Consider the following 21,216-nt stretch of genomic DNA (forward strand, 5'->3'; position numbering starts at 1 on the left):
TAATCTTATCCTAAGTAACCATGGCACATGGTATAGTAAAATGCAGATTGTAAGTATGGATACAAGGAGGGAAGTGCACAGCACTAAACGATGACATTTTAATTAACTCTGTTCTTTTAATACCAGAATTATTCAAATATTTTTTGAACGCACAAGAGGATAGATACCCTGACTGAATATCAAACAGTTGAAGACGAGACTCGGTTTTGGATTTCTTTGAGTGACTACTTGAGAGATATAATTTGTTTTGCGTGATAATTCCATAGTGACAGTGCTTCCCTCTGACAATGCTTTGCTTTGGTTTTTGATTGACAGCGATTTTGAACTGTGTGAGTAGCAGGGAATTGCATCACAAAGGGACGATTAGAAGGCTGTGACGATCCATGTCTTATCTGAGGCCTCGGCTTGACAGATTTCTCCATTGAAAGTGTGTAACACAAAATGGGTCATGCTTAATCAAGAGGAAAGACAACTCCATCAATGTCTGCTCTGTCAGTGGATAAAAGAAGGCGTGGTTTTTCCTGGCCTCGTATCTTCATTCATTGTTGAAACGATTTGTTCATAACTGATGAAATGTTGAGGAAAATTGTGAGTGAACACAACTCAAATAAAAAGCAGGAAAGACTATTGTTTTTACAATACTATCTCAATAGTTTTTTAAGGTCGCCTAATGTTTACCAAATGTCAAATTTGGTCATCTGAAGATTGCAGCCTATAATAAATAAAGGAACAACCCCCTATAATCTTCATTTCTTACAGTTACAACTTAACCTGTGAATGTTGTCTCCATACTAAGTGATCAGCTCTATTCGTGCTTTGTGTCGTGTCAGCAAAGGGCTGCGTTATCAGGGATTTGAAGTCTCTAAACTGCTTCTGACTTGAGAAATTTCACCCAGGCAAGACTGACACTGTTAGCCCTGTGTTATGTTTGGCTTCTACCCCCCTAAGCGAGGCGACAGCACTATTTTTGTCCCCTGGGTCCTGAGCTTGACGTCCAAATTACGTAACAGCAATGCCAGAGCATCTCGTGCAGCTCCATTTATTTTCTATGCCATAGTTTACTGTAACACTTTTCAACCCTATCACATGCTTGGTTTTCATGTCAGTTGACATTTTGCACATTTAGGTGTATGTGAATGTATGTATGTGAATATTATGTGTGTTATCTGTTCATTTTTAATAGCATATCATAGATTTACAAGAAGAACTGATGCTAATAAAAGGAACATACTTCATATTTTAAGGATATTTATATGTAAAATGTTACTTCCTAAAAAATGTTGTGATTGGTTCCATGGTTGCCATGGCACCTAGTGGGACCTTTGTAATCTACTCCCGCGATTGTCTCTATAATTATTTGTTTTAGGTGTTTTTCATGTGCATTGTTTTTATCCACCTTTTGTTTTTCTGATAGCTATTCAAGCATAGAATGCAGAAATGTCATTTGTTTTTCACCAACAACATTGGATATTTGACTACTTTTCCAAACTACTTCTCCAATCAACTAGCTAGTTGTTTGGATTTTAAATATCAGCCTAGATGTTCCTACATCTTCCTGGGTCATCTCATCTCCTGGGGCCAAGGACCGCTGTGTTTTTCATGCTTGCAGTTTTCTGTGAATTGCATTAGAATGGTTGCTTCGGCTGCTGGACGCGGGTTTTCTCGATCAGGGGTCTTTTAGCTGCATTTCTGCTGCTTTTGATGTGCATCTCACCTGTGCTAACCATGGGAACAAAAGATGCAACTAGACACCGATACACACTGGAGAGTCTGCTTCTTTTAAGACAGTACTACTTCCCACCAGGACTGGAGGGGATGCTGGAAATAGTCAAGCCACACCAGAACAGCTCAGGAAGTGAGGGAGGCAGAGACTCAAGAGACTCGCTGCGACATTCCATCAATGCGTCGGGCAGCCTACCAACACCGGCAGGTGCCAGGTGGAGGGGGTGGCTCCACCATCCGAGGCGGAGGCCCAACCCAGCTTGGAGATGGACAGGGCTGAACCCATTGTGGGAGAGTGGACAATGGACCATCCAATTGAGTCGGCAGTCTCCTTGTTGAAGAGGAAAACTCAGGGGGAGAACTCAACCAAGTGACCCAAACAAATCTTCCTGAGGTAGACTCTTTCAAGCCCCTCACCTTGAGAGATTTGCATTGTTTACATCTTAATGTATCCAGTATACTGCCAAAAATAGATGAGATTCGCTTGCTTACCAGAAAGAGTACTGCAGAGGTTTTATGTTTCACAGGGATTTGGTTAGATCCTTCCTTCAAATAAATTGAAAACTTCCTAATTACCTGAAAGGACAGAAATCATAGAGGAGGTGGTGTGTGCATCTGTCAGAACAGACATTGGTTTTAAAATATGAACTGATTCAACTATGACAGCATGGAAGCAGGTTGGCTGGACATATTATTACCTAAGAGCGAGCCAATCTTGGTAGGTGCTCTGTATAGCCTACCGACCTCCAGACCAGAGTGACTTTAATGAGATCCTTGAAAATATGTGTACTGCCTACTGTGACTTTCTAAACTCTGAAGTGATTCTACTGGATGATGTAAATACTGATGTACTGAACCTGAGCTGCCCCCTGTATAAGGCCTTGTCTAGCTTTTGCAAAACTTTGTTTGACTCAGCTGATAAGCTTTCAAGAATCTGACACCAGTCAGACAGCCATTAATCTCATTATGGTATCAGGTAATCACAAAATATCCCAAAGTGGTGTAATTGCATATGGAATTAGAGACCATTTCGTAATACACAGCACTAGGAAAGTGATACAAAAAAACTGGTAAATTGTCACAATACCATCAGGACCAAATCCCTCAAAAACTATGACAAAGACCAATTTACTGAACTGCTAGGACAGGTAGACTGGTCTGATGATGATGTTGGATGGTGTGAGGATGTTGATATTGTATGGGATCTCTTCCAATGTAAACTTCTCAGTACCATGGACAAGCTGATGAGGATCAGACAAAGGACAGAACCCTGGATCACTAGGGAAATCCTTCATTCCATCATCATGAGAAGCAATGCTCTAAAATACTTGCCAGATTACTTCACTCAATAAAAAACACCTAAGGAATACAATTCAAAGGCTGGTTGACGAATCGAATCAGTCTTTCTATAAGAACGAGATCCAGGACAAGAAGACCGAGCCTAGGGAGCTCTGGCAGCTGCAACAAGCTGAAAACAAAGTCAAACAGCATTGGACAGAACATCAATGATACTGTAACCTTTGACAGGGCACAGGTATCTGATCATTTTAATGAGCCTTTCACCACCTTTGCCAGCAACCTTGTTGGCCAACTCACAGAATGTTCTGGCATCTTTGGAAACCATCACATTAAAAACATTTATTTTGCCAAGGCCATCTCCAAAGGACAGTTTGCATTTTCACCGGTCTTCAGATGTTGCAAAGATCCTTAAAGATCTTGACAAACAGAAAGCCACAGGCCTGAGTAACATAAAATCAAATAAAATCACATTTTATTGGTCACATGCACATGGTTAGCAGATGTTATTGCGAGTGTAGCAAAATGCTTCTGCTTCTAGATGCGTGAGAGCAGCAGTGTCTAACAGGTAATATCTAACAATTCCACAACAAAACCTAATACACATAATCTAGAAAAGAAATGGGATAAGAATATATAAATATAAAAATATATGGATGAACAGTTGATAATACTTTAGGATATGGGATGTCTAATGTCTTACTAATATCTTTTACAAGCTAATTGACCATGGCTTCATGAATATGTATCTAATTCATTACCTGTTAATTGGTAGTTAATTAGCAGTGACAGAGCGGCTAAGATGCAATAGATAGTAAAGAATAGATAGTGTAGGATACAGTATATACATATGAGATGAGTAATGCGAGATATGTAAACGTTCTTCAAGTGGCGTTATTAAAGTGACTAGTGTTCCATTTAAGGACTTGTAAGTAAGCATTTCACTGTAAGGTCTGCCTACACTTGTTGTATTCGGCGCATGTGACAAATAAAATTGGATTCGATTTCTGATTTGATTTGAGCTTAGCTCAACTGTTTGACCTAATCAGAACCAAACATATAAGATTGTTTGACACCATTGCTTGTAAACAATGTAATTGTAAACAAACACTGTATAGCCTAGCGTTAAAACATGGTTAAAACTAGTTCTGTTTATGATCTTGAGAGTGGTTACATTTCTCCAGCACCATCCCTCAGCTGTTTACCTAAAAAAAAATAGCGGGGTGCCTGCTCTGTTGTTGTTTGAATCCCAGATTGCCCCTTTAACTCCTGCTGCATGAAGCCCTCTAGCATACAGCTCTGGGGTGAGTAGCTCTATAGCAATAATAGCATTCCTGCGAGGCCACACACACCCTGTTCTTAATTAAAGGCATACATTTCTCTTCCACAAGAACAACAAACAGTTCGTTCTCCGCAGCGACGCTTGCTGCTTCCATAAAGGCACAGTACTGATGAAACCAACTTCGCTTTGCTTGCATTCCTCAAGGAACCATATCCTTGGAGTGTCAACATTTACATATTGCTTTGATGAAAGAACACATTTATTTGGGATTTTTATTTGCATTAGTAGAACCCCCCCCCCCCACCAAAAAAAAAAAATAGAAAGGCAGACAGAATGCTATTTTATTTCCAGGTCACATTGAATACCTGGGCTAATACAAAATAATTGTTTTAGCACATAATTTTTTCTGCAGAAATACAAACGTTAATTTCTGATTGTGATACAGAACCATTGCAGTAACAATAACAGCATGTCAGAAATCCACTAGAGTATCTTATGTTTTGCATTGCCAGATGGGTCTCTTTTTGGTCAACATTTAGGCCTAGTTTGGGTGATTTACTAATGACTAGTCAGTCTCCTAATAGCTTTGTAAGTGCCTGAGTCTAATTGTATGAATATACAAGGCTAATTAACTACCAATTAACAGGTAATGAATTAGATACATATTCATGAAGCCATGGTCAATTAGCTTGTAAAAAATATTAGTAAGACATTAGACATCCCATATCCTAAAGTATTATCAACTGTTCATTGTAGGCTGTCTGCTGTATTGCACTATATAAGGAATAGGGTGCCATTTGGGACTCCAATTCATAAGGTGTCCATGTGATAGGCTTATCTGTGTGATTCCCCTGTAAATACCAGCAGTCTTATTCGTCCTGACAGATTTATAACCCTGTTGCTAAATGAAAGATTGACTGTGATAGTGTCGGTAGCAGCTGGCACTCAGGGAACATGTGCATGGAGCAGCTATGACTGAGATTACATCGATTTGGACCGTAGACTGAAAAGTTCACATTATTGGTGGTAAATCCAGGAAAAAGTGACATGCTGTGTCAATATGACACTTTTTAGTGTACAATTAACCTATGTGGACAGCCCTTTCAAATTAGTGGATTTGGCTATTTCAGCCACACCCGTTGCTGACAGGTGTATAAAATCGAGCAAACAGTCATGCAATCTCCATAGACAAACATTGACAGTAGAATGGTCTGTACTGAAGAGCTCAGTGACTTTCAATGTGGCACAGTCATAGGATGCCACCTTTCCAACAACTCAGTTCGTCAAATTTCTGCCCTGTTAAATCTGCCCCGGTCAACTGGAGCAACAGCGGCTCAACCACGAAGTGGTAGGCCACACAAGCTCACAGAATCGCACCGCCCAGTGCTGAAGTGCGCACCACATAAAAATTGTCTGTCCTCGGTTGCAACACTCCCTTGAGTTCCAAACTGCTTCTGGAAGCAACTTCAGCACAATAACTGTTCATTGGGAGCTTCATGAAATGGTTTTCCATAGCCGAGCAGCCGCTCACAAGCCTAAGATATCCATATGCAATGCCAAGTGTGGGATAGAGTGATATAAAGCTCGCCGCCATCAGACTCTGAAGCAGTGGAAATGCGTTCTCTGGAGTGACGAATCACGCTTCACCATCTGGCAGTCCGACGGACGAATCTGGATTGGTGGATGCCAGATCAAATCAAATCAAATTTTATTGGTCACACACATAAACTCAGCAAAAAATAAATGTCCTCTCACTGCGAACTGAGTTTATTTTCAGTAAACTTAACATGTGGAAATATTTGTATGAACATAAGATTCAACAACTGAGATATAAACTGAACAAGTTCCACAGACATGTGACTAACATAAATGGAATAATGTGTCCCTGAACAAAGTGGGGGGGGTCAAAATCAAAAGTAACAGTCAGTATCTGGTGTGGCCACCAGCTGCATTAAGTACTGCAGTGCATCTCCTCCTCATGGACTGCACCAGATTTGCCAGTTCTTCCTGTGAGATGTTACCCCACTCTTCCACCAAGGCACCTGCAAGTTCCCGGACATTTCTGGGAGGAATGGCCCTAGCCCCCACCCTCCGATCCAACAGCTCCCAGACGTGCTCAATGGGATTGAGATCCGGGCACTTCGCTGGCCATGGCAGAACACTGACATTCCTGTCCTGCAGGAAATCACGCACAGAATGAGCAGTATGGCTGGTGGCATTGTCATGTTGGAGGGTCATGTCAGGATGAGCCTGCAGGAAGGGTACCACATGAGGGAGGAGGATGTCTTCCCTGTAACGCACAGCGTTGAGATTGCCTGCAATGACAACAAGCTCAGTCCGATGATGCTGTGACACACTGCCCCAGACCATGACAGACCCTCCACCTCAAAATTGATCCCTCTCCAGAGTACAGGTCTCGTTGTAACGCTCATTCCTTCAACGATAAACGCGAATCTCACCCATGGTGAGACAAAACCACGACTCGTTAGTGAAGAGCACTTTTTGCCAGTCCTATCTGGTCCAGCGCCGGTGGGTTTGTTCCCATAGGCGACGTTGTTGCCGGTGATGTCTGGTGAGGACCTGCCTCACAACAGGCCTACAAGCCCTCAGTCCAGCCTCTCTCAGCCTATTGCGGACAGTCTGAGCACTGATGGAGGGAATGTGCATTCCTGGTTTAACTCGGGCAGTTGTTGTTGCCATCCTGTACCTGTCCCGCAGGTGTGATGCTCGGATGTCCCGATCCTGTGCAGGTGTTGTTACACGTGGTCTGCCACTGCGAGGACGATCAGCTGTCCGTCCTGTCTCCCTCTAGCACTGTCTTAGGCGTCTCACAGTACGGACATTGCAATTGATTGCCCTGGCCACATCTGCAGTCCACATGCCTCTTTGCAGCACGCCTAAGGCACGTTCACGCAGATGAGCAGGGACCCTGGGCATCTTTCTTTTGTTTTTTTCAGAGTCAGTAGAAAGGCCTCTTTAGTGTCCTAAGTTTTCATAACTGTGACCTTAATTGCCTACCGTCTGTAAGCTGTTAGTGTCTTAATGACCGTTCCACTGGTGCATGTTCATTAATTGTTTATAGTTCATTGAACAAGCAGGGGAAACAGTGTTTGAACCGTTTACAATGAAGATCTGTGAAGCTATTTCAGATTTTTTCAAATGATCATTGAAAGACAGGGTCCTGAAAAAGGGACGTTTCTTTTTTTGCTGAGTTTATTTAGCAGATGTTATTGTAGCAAAATGCTTGTGTTCCTAGCTACAACAGTGCAGTAGTATCTAACAAGTCATAACAATACGCACAAATCTAAAAATACAGGAATGGAATTAAGAAATATATCAATATTAGGATGTGGAATGTCTGGGGCTCACGAGTGGTGCAGCGGACTAAGACACTGCATCTCAGTGCTTGAGGCATTACTACAGACACCCTGGTTCGAATCCAGGCTGTATTACAACCAGCTGTGATTGGGAGTCCCATAGGGCAGCGCACAACTGGCCCAGCATCTTCCGGAATTGGCCGGTCTAGGCCTTCATTGTAAATAAGAATTTCTTAACTGACTTGCCTAGTTAAATAAAGGTCAAAGAAATACATGTCGGAGGGGCATTGAGTAGAAATTTATACACAATATAGACATATAAAATGAGTAAAACAGTAAGTGAACATTATTCCAGTGACCAGTGATTCCATGTCTATGTACAGTGCCTTCAGGAAGTTTACAGACCCCTTCCCTTTTTCCACATTTTGTTATGTTACAGCCTTAGTCTAAAATGGATTCGTCTGAGGAGGAGTAAGGATCGGACCAAAGCGCAGCGTTGTAAGTGCTCATGATGATTTTTAATTAAAACTCAGAACACTAAACAGAAAATAACAACGTGAATTTACAAAACCGAAACAGTACCGTGTGGCCCAAACACTCACATGGAAACAAACACCCACAAACCAACAGTGAAACCCAGGCTACCTAAGTATGATTCTCAATCAGATACAACTAACGACACCTGCCTCTGATTGAGAACCATACTAGGCCGAACACAAAAACCAACATAGAAAAACAAACATAGACTGCCCACCCCAACTCACGCCCTGACCATACTTAAACAAAGAATAAAATAACAGAACTATGGTCAGAACGTGACATGCTTTGAAAAAACAGAAATGCCTTATTCACCTAAGTATTCAGACCCTTTGCTATGAGACTCGAAATTGAGCTCAGATGCATCCTGTTTCCATTGATCATCCTTGAGATGTTTCTAGAACTTGATTGGAGTTCACCTGTGGAAAATTAAATTGATTGGAAATTATTTGGAAAGGCACACACTTGTCTATATAAGGTCACACAGTTGACAATGCATGTCAGAGCAAAAACTAAGCCATGAGGTCGAAGGATCGAGGGAAAGATGAGCTGAGCAAAGTACAGAGGGAGCCTTGATGAAACCCTGCTCCAGAGCGCTCAGGACCTCAGACTGGGGTGAAGATTCACCTTCCATCGGGGCAACGACCCTAAGCACACTGCCAGGACAACGTAGGAGTGGCTTCGGAACAAGTGCAAATGTCCTTGAGTGGTGCAGCCAGAGCCCAGACTTGAACCCAATCGAACATCTCTGGAGAGACCTGAAAATAGCTGTGCAGTGACACTCCCCATCCAACCTGACAGAGCTTGAAAAGATCTGCAGAGAAGAATGGGAGAAACTCCTCAAATACAGGTGTGCCAAGCTTGTAGCATTATTCCCAGGAAGACTTATAGCTGTAATCGCTGCCAAAGGTGCTTCAACAAAGTACTGAGTAAAGGATCTGAATACTTATGTAAATGTCATATTTCTGTTGTTTTTTTATTCTAAAAACATATTTTTTTATTGTGTGTAGATCGATGAGGGGGAAAAAAACAATTTTAGCAATTTTAGAATAAGGCTTTAATGTAACAAAATGTGGAAAAAGTCAAGGGGTCTGAATACTTTCCGAAGGCACCGTAGGGCAGCAGCCTCTAAGGTGCAGGGTTGAGTAACCGGGTGTTAGCCAGCGAGTGAGAGTGACTAAGTTCAGGGCAGAGTACTGGGTGGAGGCCGGCTAGTGATGGCTATTAAACAGTCTGATGGCCTTGAGATAGAAGCTGTTTTTCAGTCTCTCGGTCCCAGCTTTGATGCACCTGTACTGACCTTGCCTTCTGGATGATAGCGGGGTGAACAGTCCGTGGATCGGGTGGTTAATTTCCTTGATGATCTTTTTGTCCTTCCTGTGACATTGGGTGCTATAGGTGTCCTGGAAAGCAGGCAGTGTGCCTCCAGTGATGCGTTGGGCAGACTGCACCAAACTCTGAAGTGCCCTGCAGTTGTGGACGGTACCTGGCGGTAATACAGACCAACAGGATGCTCTCAATGGTGCATCTGTAAAAGTTAGTGCGGGTCTTCAAATCAAAAATCACATTTTATTTGTCACATACACATGGTAAGCAGATGTTAATGCGAGTGTAGCGAAATGCTTGTGCTTCTAGTTCTGACCATGCAGTAATATCTAACAAGTAATCTAACCTAACAATTTCACAACAACTACCTCATACACACAAGTGTAAAGGAATGAATAAGAATATGTACATAAAAATATATGAATGAGCGATGGCCGAACGGCATAGGCAAGATGCAGTAGATGGTATAGAGTACACATGAGATGAGTAATGTAGGGCATGTAAACATTATATAGAGTGACATTGTTTAAAGTGACTAGTGATACATTTATTACATCCATTTTTCATTACTAAAGTGGCTAGAGATGAGTCAGTATGTTGGCAGCAGCCACTCAATGTTAGTGATGGCTGTTTAACAGTCAGATGGCCTTCAGATAGAAGCTGTTTTTCAGTCTCTCTGTCCCAGCTTTGATGCGCCTGTACTGACCTCGCCTTCTGGATGATAGCGGGGTGAACAGGCAGTGGCTCGGGTGGTTGTTGTCCTTGATAATCTTTTTGGCCTTCCTGTGGCATCGGGTGGTGTAGGTGTCCTGGAGGACAGGTAGTTTGCCCCCGATGATATGTTGTTCAGACCTCACTACCCTCTGGAGAGCCTGACGGTCAAGAGCCCGACAGGATGCTCTCGATTGTGCATCTGTAAAAGTCTGTGAGGGTTTTTGGTGACAAGCCAAATTTTTTCAGCCTCCTGAGGTTGAAGAGGCGCTGTTGCACCTTTTTCACCACACTGTCTGTGTGGATGGACCATTTAAGATTGTCAGTGATGTGTACACTAAGGAACTTGAGGCTTTTCACCTGCTCCACTGCAGTCCCGTTGATGTGGATGGGGGCATGCTCCCTCTGCTGTCTCCTGAAGTCCATGAAAAGCTCTTTCATTTGGTCGACCTTGAGGGAGAGATTATTTTCCTGGCACCACCCCGCCAGGGCCCTCACCTCCTCCCTGTAGGCTGTCTTGTCAATGTTGGTAATCAGGCCAACGACTCTTGTGTTGTCTGCAAACTTGATGATTCAGTTGGAGGCGTGTGTGGCCACGCAGTCGTCGGTGAACAGGGAGTACAGGAGGGGGCTGAGCACCCACCCTTGTGGGGCCCCTGTGTTGAGGATCAGTGTAGGGGAGGTGTTGTTTTCTACGTTCACCACCTGGGGGGGGCCCGTCAGGAAGTCCAGGACGTTGAATTGCCCCAATGCAGAGTGCCAACTGTGAAGGTTGGTGTTGGAGGTATTATGGTCTGGGACTGTTTTAAATGATTCGGGCTAGGCCCTTAGTTCCAGTGAAGGGAAATCTTAACACTACAGCACACAATGACATTCTAGATGATTCTGTGCTTCCAACTTTGTGGCAACAGTTTGGGGAAGGCCCTTTCCTGTTTCAGCATGACAATACCCCTGTTCACAAAGCGAGGTCCATACAGAAATGATTTGTCAAGATCAGTGTGGAAGAACTTGACTGGCCTGCACAGACCCCTGACCTCAACCCCATCAAACACCTTTGGGATGAATTGGAACACCGACTGCGAGCCTGGCCTAATCGCCCAACATCAGTACTCGACCTCACTAATTCTCTTGTGGTGGAATGGAAGCAAGTCCCTGCAGCAATGTTCTAGTATCTAGTGGAAAGCCTTCCTAGAAGAGTGGAGGCTGTTATAGCAGCAAAGGGGGGACCAACTCCATATTGATGCCCATGATTATGGAATGAGATGTTTGACGAGCACGTGTCCAACCTACTTGGGCCATGAGGTGTAGCTATCGTCAAAACCCAGGTGACATACCAATCAAATACAACTTTAACGCCAAGGGTCGTAGGATCAATTCCCGATGGGACCAACCATACGTAAAAAATGTATGCACGCCTGTAGGTTGGGTTGGATAAAAGCATCTGCTAAATGGCATATATTGAGTAATAGAATCTTAAGTTAATTAATAATTTATACATGGAGATGCAAAACACTATTTCAATAATTTATTTATTGTCAACCGTGTTATGCTGCCGTTTGAGCTAGAGTTTTAACTCTGTATCCATATACAGCGAGCCTAAGTTCCCCGGTCCCATAGCTGTTGGTGGCTTACAGGGTTTCTATGGCAACAATGGGATGCACTCATGCTTGATTCCACCCGGCTGAGACCCTACTGTGTAGAACCTCAGGGGTAATTACATTCTACATTTTAGTCTTTCAGCAGACGCTCTTATCCAGAGCAACTTACAATTAGTGCCTTCATCTTAAGATAGCTTGGTGAGACAACCAGATAGCTAGCAGGGAGGATTGAAGAGCAATGACAACACAAAAGACATGCAGTTGAAGCTGTGTATTAAGTGATAATGCCAGAGAAGCCGTGGTTTGGAGGATATAATATTTGCACAGGTGTTGTAGGCCCGAGACAAATAACTTAACTCGGAAGTATTGACAAATAACAGACTCAATGTTTAACTGAAATGAAACAGAACAGAGAATCATGGGAGCAAACATACTGCAAAAAAACATACTGTATCCAGCAAAAATATATTCAATAGTACAATAAAATAACTAATACAATAAATAATACAATAAAAAGCAAAAAATGTCAAATGTAATTGCCTTCAGAAAGTATTCACTCCTCAACTTTTCACACATTTTGTTGTGTTACAGTCTGATTAAATGTTTTATTAAATGTAAAAAAAAATTGCTCACTGGCCTACACACAATACCCCACAATGTCAAAGTGGAATTATGTTTTCGAAATGTTTACCAATTAATTAAAAATGAAATGCTGAAATGTCTTGAAACAATAGGTAATCAACCCCTTTGTTATGGCAAGCCTAAATGAGTTCAGGAGCAAAAATAAGTTGCACGGACTGTGTAATAATAGGGCTTAACATGATTTTTGAATGACTACCTCATCTCTTGGCCCCAAACATCTGTAAGTTCCCTCGAGTCGGGTAGTGAATTTCAAACACAGATTCAACCACAAAGAGGAGGGAGGGTTTACAATGCCTCGCAAAGGAGTGCACCTATTGGTAGATGGGTAAAAATAAATAAAAAGCAGACATTGAATATCCCTTTGAGCATGGTGAAGTTATGAATTACACTTTGGACGGTCACTACAAATATACATGCGTCCTTCCTTACTTGCTGGAGAGAAAAGGAATTTCACCATGAGGCCAATGGTGACAATAAAACAATTACAGAGTTTAATGGCTGTGATAGGAGAAACCTGAGGATGGATCAACAACATTGTAGTTACTCCACAATACTAACCTAATTGACAGAGTGAAAAGAAGGAAGCCTGTACAGAATACAAATATTCCAAAACATGCATCCTGTTAGCAACAAGGCATTAAAGCAAAACTGCAAAACATGTGGCTAAGCAATGAACTTTTTGTCCTGATTACAAAGTGTTATGTTTGGGGCAAATCCTATACAAAAGATTACTGAGTACCACTCTTCATATTTTCAAGCATAGTGGTGGCTGCATCATGTTATCGATATGCTTGTAATCGTTAGGGACTGGGGAGTTCAACACAGGCAAAATCCTAGAGGAAACCTGATTCAGCCTGCTTTCCACCAGACACTGGGAGATTAACTCACATTTCAGCAAGACAGTGACCTAAAACACAAGGCCAAATCTACAGTGGATGTTCCTGAATGGCCGAGTTAGTTTTGACTTAAATCTACTTGATAATCTATGGCAAGACCTAAAAATGGTTGTCTAGCAATGATCAACAACCAATTTTACAGAGCTTGAAGAATTTTGAAAATAATAATGGGCAAATGTTGCACAATCCAGGTGTGGAAAGCTCTTAGAGACCCACCCATAAAGACTCCCAGCTGTAATCGCTGCCAAATGTGCTTCTACAAAGTATTGATTCAGTGTTGTGAATACTTACGTAAATTAGATATTTCTGTATTTTATTTTCAACAAGTGCACAATTGTCTAAAACATGTCATCACTTCGTCATTATGGGGTACTGTGTGTAGATGGGTGAGAAAAAATCTATTTAATCCATTTTGAATTCAGGCTGTAACACAACAAAATGTGTTACATTCTAACAGGTAACTAAATTGAAAACTTCAGATAATGCCCTAAACTTGAGCAATTCCATAGAAATATATCAAGCCTCGGTATAGCTAGACAGTCAGTTTACAGACGTGGCACATGAATCAGGGCAGTTGTATGATAGTGCTGTTGCCTTTTCTGTTTCTGTCTCATTAATGTGAAGGTCAACACAAACAACCAATAGAGACATAAATATATTGTAACTATGACCCCCAGGTTCCGGCTGAATTCTCCACAGATCCACACTCACAGCCTCCTTTATTGGATGTTTCTATGACAACGGCAGGCTTGGTCAATGGCAGACGTGGATCGTCCTTAATAGTTATTAGTAAGCTGCTGTTATGGAAATACATTTGGTATGGAGTAACCCTTGCATGTTGTTTATAGTAGAGCAAGTGAGCCACGGACGTATAGGTGAATGGGCTTTCCCAGGACGGTCATTGCACTGTGCAAGCCCAGCCCAGCCCCCATCCATCCCTGCCCTGTCAGCAGCCCCAGGGAGAGACAAAGATAATAATTGGCTCCAGTTTATTGTTGACTGGATTGTATTTCCCACATTTGATTTATTCATTGCCCCCTAACAGCACCAGTACAAAGGGGGTCATTCAAAAAAAAAAAGGCAGTGATCTCATCCATGAAACATCCCTCTGGGGTTAGGCCCTAGCCAGCATGCAGAGTGCAGACATCCATTGGCTGCACCCTTTGCCCAGCTTAATCAGGTGTGTGTGTGTGTGTGTGTGTGTGTGTGTGTGTGTGTGTGTGTGTGTGTGTGTGTGTGTGTGTGTGTGTGTGTGTGTGTGTGTGTGTGTGTGTGTGGCAAGGGGGTTAGTAGTTTTTGAATACTTCCATTCATCCCCATGAATGATATAATCTACACTGTCTAGAACCTAAAATGGTTATTTGGCTGTCCCCATAGGATAACCCTTTGAAGAACCCTTGTTGGTTCCAGGTAGAAGAACCCTTTTGGGTTCCATGTAGAACCCTTTCCATGGAGAGTTCTACATTGAACCTAAAATGGTTATACTTGGAACCAAAAGGGTTCTACCTGAACCAACAATGGTTCTACCTGGAACCAATAAGGGTTCTTCGAAGGGTTCTCCAATAGGTGCAGCCGAAGAACCCTTTTGTAACCATTTTTTCTAAGAGTGTACAGCAGAGAGGCAGTTCACATTTAAAATCTAGTGTTGATGTGGAGGTGTAGAGGCTGAGAGTAAGAAAAAGAGAGAAAATAGAAGAGTGAGAGATCGAAAGGGCAATAAAGGGGGTTTCTCTAAAGTATGTTCATAAAAGAGAACGAAAGAAAGAGAGAGACCATGTTACCTCTAGAGACCATGTTTACAAGCATGGCTGGGATGCAGCAGGAACATACATTCCAATAGTTATCAATAAATATTCACTCAGCACTGAGACACTGGTTCTTTACTGCAATGGCAACAAAGCCTTTTTTCCCCCAGATGGCTGATGACAGATTCGTGGACAGCGGTTGCATCCCTAATGACACCCCATTCCCTATATAGTGTACTACTTTTGACCTGGGCCTGTAGTGCACTATAAAGGGAATAGTGTACTGTTTGGAATGTGACCAACCTGTTTACAGTCACAATGCTATTGTTTTCTCCTTCTGTCCCGAACTGCAAGGGAGGATGACACATGGGGGGAATCCTTCAAACTTGACCCAAAGCCCCACTGTCTTATTCATAAAAGCAGCCCACAAAGGAAGAGACGTGTGAACAGATAGCAGCATTCTTTATGAGAACTGAAATGCAGTGTAGTACAGTGTAGTACAGTGTGTGGGGTATTGAACTTTGGAAAACCTAGAGGTTGTGGAGTACGTGCTTTGTTTCAGATTTTATTTTTTTGCAACAGTGGAAAGTTTTTACACTTGGCCTCCCATTTTCCTTATTCTGACATAAAATGATTTTTTTTTCTTACTCTGGTAGCGCTGCTGTCCTTAATCAACCAAAATACAATCCTACATTCATCCATTTAAAAAAAATCATATTACATTTGGAAAGGGTAACTTGAATAACAGCGGTGCTTTTGAACGCAAACAAACCATTGGTTCTGACTGTTGGATGTGAATGTCCTGTGATGATGACATATTAGGCTATGGCAGAACCACACTACTCAGACATTCCAGAGCATTTTACAGGCAGCTGGGGAATCACCATTTAGAGATTGTCATCTGTTGGGGATTTGACTCTGATCCCTTCAGTACTTACAGTACCATGTGCAGTACCATGTGCATTGTTGAGGACCGTACCCCATTCTATACATGAGCCTTTTTCTTGTTGACAATAACTTCAGTTGACCTTATTATTTAGAGAGAAAGTAGAAGAAGCAGTATGGTAATTCATATGTTTTGTCATCTTGAGAAATCCGTGGGCTTAGACACCAGAGGGGCATCCTGTGAAGCAAGCTATATCTACTCAGGGTTTTCTAAAGCTAACCAAGTTCATTTAGCTTCACATTCCAGCTCGGGCTTCATCCATACTACTAACGGTGGATATTGCTTTTCCGCCTACCGCTAACTCGAGCAGGCTTGTAACTGTGTGTGCATGTCGTATGTGGTTAGTGGGACGGCAAAATATTAATTGCGACAATGCTGAACCATCAATCCATGGGTTAAGTCAATGCCACATTTTCATTTGTGCCGAAATCCAAATGAAAGAAAATTTTGCTTGCAAATTCAGCAGGCTTATGGTGTGAAAGAGGCTTTTTAGAAGTGACGTCTTTATTTGATGAATTATCGTTAGTGCCGTCTTTATTTTATTACGTATCGTTAATGTGTGCTTATCAATGCACAAGCTCCTATTTTTCCCACATCTATCAATATATTTTGGACATTACGACTATTTAACACAATTTTTTTTTTGATTAATACAATTTTTAATCAGTCGTCTTCCTCAAATGAAGGGGAGGGAATCTGATTTCGTTGGTGCTCAACTTGTAGCTCGGTCCTTTCATTCAGGGTAAGTGGAGTTACTTCTGAAGGATTCATTGCCATAGAAATGTACCTGGCTAAAAGGTGAGCCATTTTCATGGGAACTGTTATCCCGAGTTGAACTCATAGTTGACCAGAGTTACCTCGCTGACGCCTCAAACCTGCTTCGTAAGATACCCCTCAGCTGATGTCAAACCCAACTTTTCTCCAAAATGTACACAGGAAGAGTAGAGAAAATGATGTGTGTCTGTTATTAGCTAGAGAAAGTCATTTTTCATTGTCTCAAATCTGGACCAGCTCCATGTCAAATATTTGATTAATAAGCGGACAGCAATAAGAGCACCTTGCAAGGGTCTGGAGGGAACTTCCACCAGAGAGTTTTGATATGACAACACAAACATTGGCCAAACCCTCTCAGTGTTCCTGTGTGTTATTACTCTTTGAACTGGCTCATGTTGCAGCTAAATAACAGATTTTAGCGGTCTGGGGATGAGCATGATTTGAATAATGTTTTATGTCAGCTACTGGACCAATAATTTACCAACACAAGTCCACTACCTTCAGGGGAGGAAAGTGCTGTAATTTACTACCAAACCCCCCTCTCATGTACCTTGTGCTACATCGAATTCAGAGGGAAGGAAACCAATTTACTATATTTCACAAGCTGCAATTTGAAGCTGAATATCAAAACCTAGGCACACACTTCTGTTTTTATGTTTAGACAGTAAGGTCTTTGTTCAGGATAGTCTTTTTGAGACATGGTATTTAATTAGGTAATCTGTACCTTTACTGTATCAAAATAACTAAATATAGTGATTGATAAACAAAAAGGTATTTGATGTTTTTGACCATTTTAAACACAATACAACCACACGGGTGGATACTGTATAATGCCATTCAAATAATCAAAGATGACACAAAAAAAGTTTCATAACATATTTCCATTGTGGTCCTCTTGAAAAGACATGAAAACATGAAAAGACATGAAAACGAAATATAGACAAGATTATAACATGAAAACAAAATACATCTCAAATACATGTCATCAATAGGGAGGAAACAGGTGAAGGAATAAAGCAGATGACCAAGTCATGTTCATTGATACAATTATACTTTCTTTATGCAGTTTTAAAGCATTTTGCCCATAACCCATTTCCTCAGGTTTATCTTAAAACTCCCCTAGCATAGTGATGGATTTTATATGGTTTGGTACACCATTCCATTCCTCTGTAACTCTGTAAGGAAAGAGCTTTTTCCAGCAATGCTCCTATAGCACAGCGGTCGGATACTGGCAACACTATCACTGGTGTGATGGCTATGAGAGTCTATAATGAAATTGAAATAACCAGATAAGGTAATGTATAACTTGAAAAAACATCAATAGTTAATCTGCACCACCCAGAGATCAACTGGAAGCCAGTTAAGTTCCCTACAATTCTTAGGACCAATGTGCATCCTAGGGCTGAGCTTGAGTATAATTCTCATCAATTTGTTTTGGGCCTTGGTCCTAAAGATTTTTTGTTATGTCACTGAACCATGAGATACAGGCATAGTCACAGTGGCACTGTATCGGAGATGTTGCCAGGGTCCTGATGACCTTCAGAAAGTTCACCTGTCATGTGTCCAGTTCACATCTCAAGTATGTAACAGAGAACTTCTCCTTCACCGCTACACCATTATACTTGACAGAGAATTTGGAAATAGAGGTGTTATGGTGACTATGGTCTATTACCGCAGTAAAATTCCACGTGACCATTGAGTCTGCACTCTGGAATGCTTTGGTAGTACCCAATTTGCTAACTACCATCAGATCCTAATGGCCTAGTACTCAGGGCTCTATTTTCCCTGCATCAGGTCCTAATGGCTTGGTACTCAGGGCTCTATTGTCCCTCCATCAAGTCCTAATGGCCTGGTACTCAGTAGAGGTCGACCGATTATTATGATTTTTCAACGCCGATACCGATACTGATTATTGGAGGACCAAAAAAAGCCGATACAGATTAATGGGACAATTTTTTATTTATTTTTTACATTTATTTGTAATAATGACAATTATTAATGATTGATAATTAATTCATTATTAATAATGACAATTACAACAATACTGAATGAACACTTATTTTAACTTAATATAATACATCAATAAAATCAATTTAGCCTCAAATAAAATGAATTTGGTTTAAATAATGCAAAAAAAAGTGTTGGAGAAGAAAGTAAAAGTGCAATATGTGCCATGTAATAAAGCCAACGTTTAAGTTCCTTGCTCAGAACATGAGAACATGGGGGGTCCTTTTAACAGGACTCTTCAATATTCCCAGGTAAGAAGTTTTAGGTTGTAGTTATTATAGGAATTATAGGACAATTTCTCTCTATAAGATTTGTATTTCATATACCTTTGACTATTGGATGTTCTTATAGGCACTTTAGTATTGCCAGTGTAACAGTATAGCTTCCGTCCGTCTCCTCGGGAGAGGAAGGGGAACAACCACTCCAAGTCTCAGAGCGAGTGACGTTTGAAATGCTATTAGCACGCACCCCGCTAACTAGCTAGCCATTTCACATCGGTTACACCAGCCTAATCTCGCGAGTTGATAGGCTTGAGGTCATAAACAGCTCAATGTTTGAAGCACAGCGACGAGCTGCTGACAAACGCACAAAAGTGCTGTTTGAATGAACCTGCCACCTGAGCGATGGCTAGGTGAGCGATGGCTAGCTAGCAACTTACCTTGGCTTCTTACTGCATTCGCGTAACAGGCAGTCTCCTCGTGGAGTGCAATGTAATCAGGTGGTTAGAGCATTGGACTAGTTAACTGTTAGGTTGCAAGATTGAATCCCCGAGCTGACAAGTTAAAAATCTGTCATTCTGCCCCTGAACAAGGCAGTTAACCCACCATTCCTAGGCCGTCATTGAAAATAAGAATGTGTGCTTAACTGCCTTGCCTAGTTAAATAAAGGATAAATAAAGGTGTAAAAAAAAAAAAAAAACGGTGTCCAAAAATACCGATATCCGATTGTTGAAAACAATTAATTAATGAATGGCCCTAATTAATCGGTCGACCTCTAGTACTCAGGGCTCTATTGTCCCTCTAACCACTCTGACATCATTGCAAATGCAATAAAAAATCACATCAAACACATCATCAAAACAGTATCATGCTTTTAAAACTGTGATGATCAATTTGAAGGAAGTTTCACAGCAGGTTGAAACTGAATGTAATACATGGTCATTGTGGATGTTGTTTCAAAACCTAACATAACGAAATGGACAGGGCTTTCTTTCTAAGGTGATAATTAATTCAAAACACTATACGCATATTAGACCTTATGCATATGTATGAATTATGAACCCAAGCACGGAAAAAAAAACGTAGAATTAAAATGATCTTAGTGCCTTTATACAATATACTATATCACGCATGGCAGAGAAACATAAAACAAAACTGATTTAAGATGTATTTGGTACGTTATTGGTCTAGCGAGCTTATACTCCAAAATCAAACTAATTCCAGTGTTGACTGGTTACCTTATGCTACGTTCCAAAATGTATATCCACGAGTCTGGGAGAGAACGTATAGCCCTAGGTGATGCAATTGGTTCATTGATTGTGTAGGACGATTTTGAAAAGCCTAGTAATAGTTCAAATAAAATAAAAACTTTCAAAATGAAATAGTTGACACATTACCTTTAACTCTTGGAACTACCCATCCCGGATCCGGGAGGATTGTCATCGACTACTCTGTAATTAACTATACAGGATATCTCACCACCATGCGTTTCCACCTTCTCCTCTTCCTCCTTAATTCCTTTCTCGAGCGCGCTGAGGGGCGCTCGCTTCTAGCGACTAGCAATCCCGTATCCGGGAGCGTAATCATAGCCTCAAGCGCATTACCATAACACAACTTTTCCTATTCATGAAAATCGCAAATTAAATAAAATAAATATATTCAAACACAAGCTTAGCCTTTTGTTAACAACACTGTCATCTCAGATTTTCAAAATATGCGTTACAGCCAACGCTAGACAAGCATTTGTGTAAGTTTATCATGGCATAATGCTATGCTAGGCTCTGCTGGCAGCAGGCAACATTTTCACGAAAAAAAGAAAAGCAACCAAATTAAATCATTTACCTTTGAAGAACTTCCGATGCTTTCACTCAGGAGACTCCCAGTTAGATAGCAAATGTTCCTTTTTTCCAAAAATATTATTTTTGTAGGCGAAATAGCTCCCGTTTGTTCATCCTGCTTGGCTGAGAAATCGACCGAAAAATACTTCAACTATAACGCCAAACTTTTTTCAAAATTTGCTCCATAATATCGACAGAAACACGGCAAACGTTGTTTAGGATCCATCCTCAAGGTGTTTTTAACATATGTATTCGATAATATATCCGTCGAGGCAGTTGGTTTCTCATAAGAAGCGATTGGAAAAATGGCTACCTCAGTATTTTACGCAAGGTTTTCTGCGGGAGACACCATGTGACCACA

This window comes from Oncorhynchus mykiss, chromosome 8, assembly GCF_013265735.2.
Source record: "Oncorhynchus mykiss isolate Arlee chromosome 8, USDA_OmykA_1.1, whole genome shotgun sequence".
Classification (NCBI taxonomy): Eukaryota; Metazoa; Chordata; class Actinopteri; order Salmoniformes; family Salmonidae; genus Oncorhynchus; species Oncorhynchus mykiss.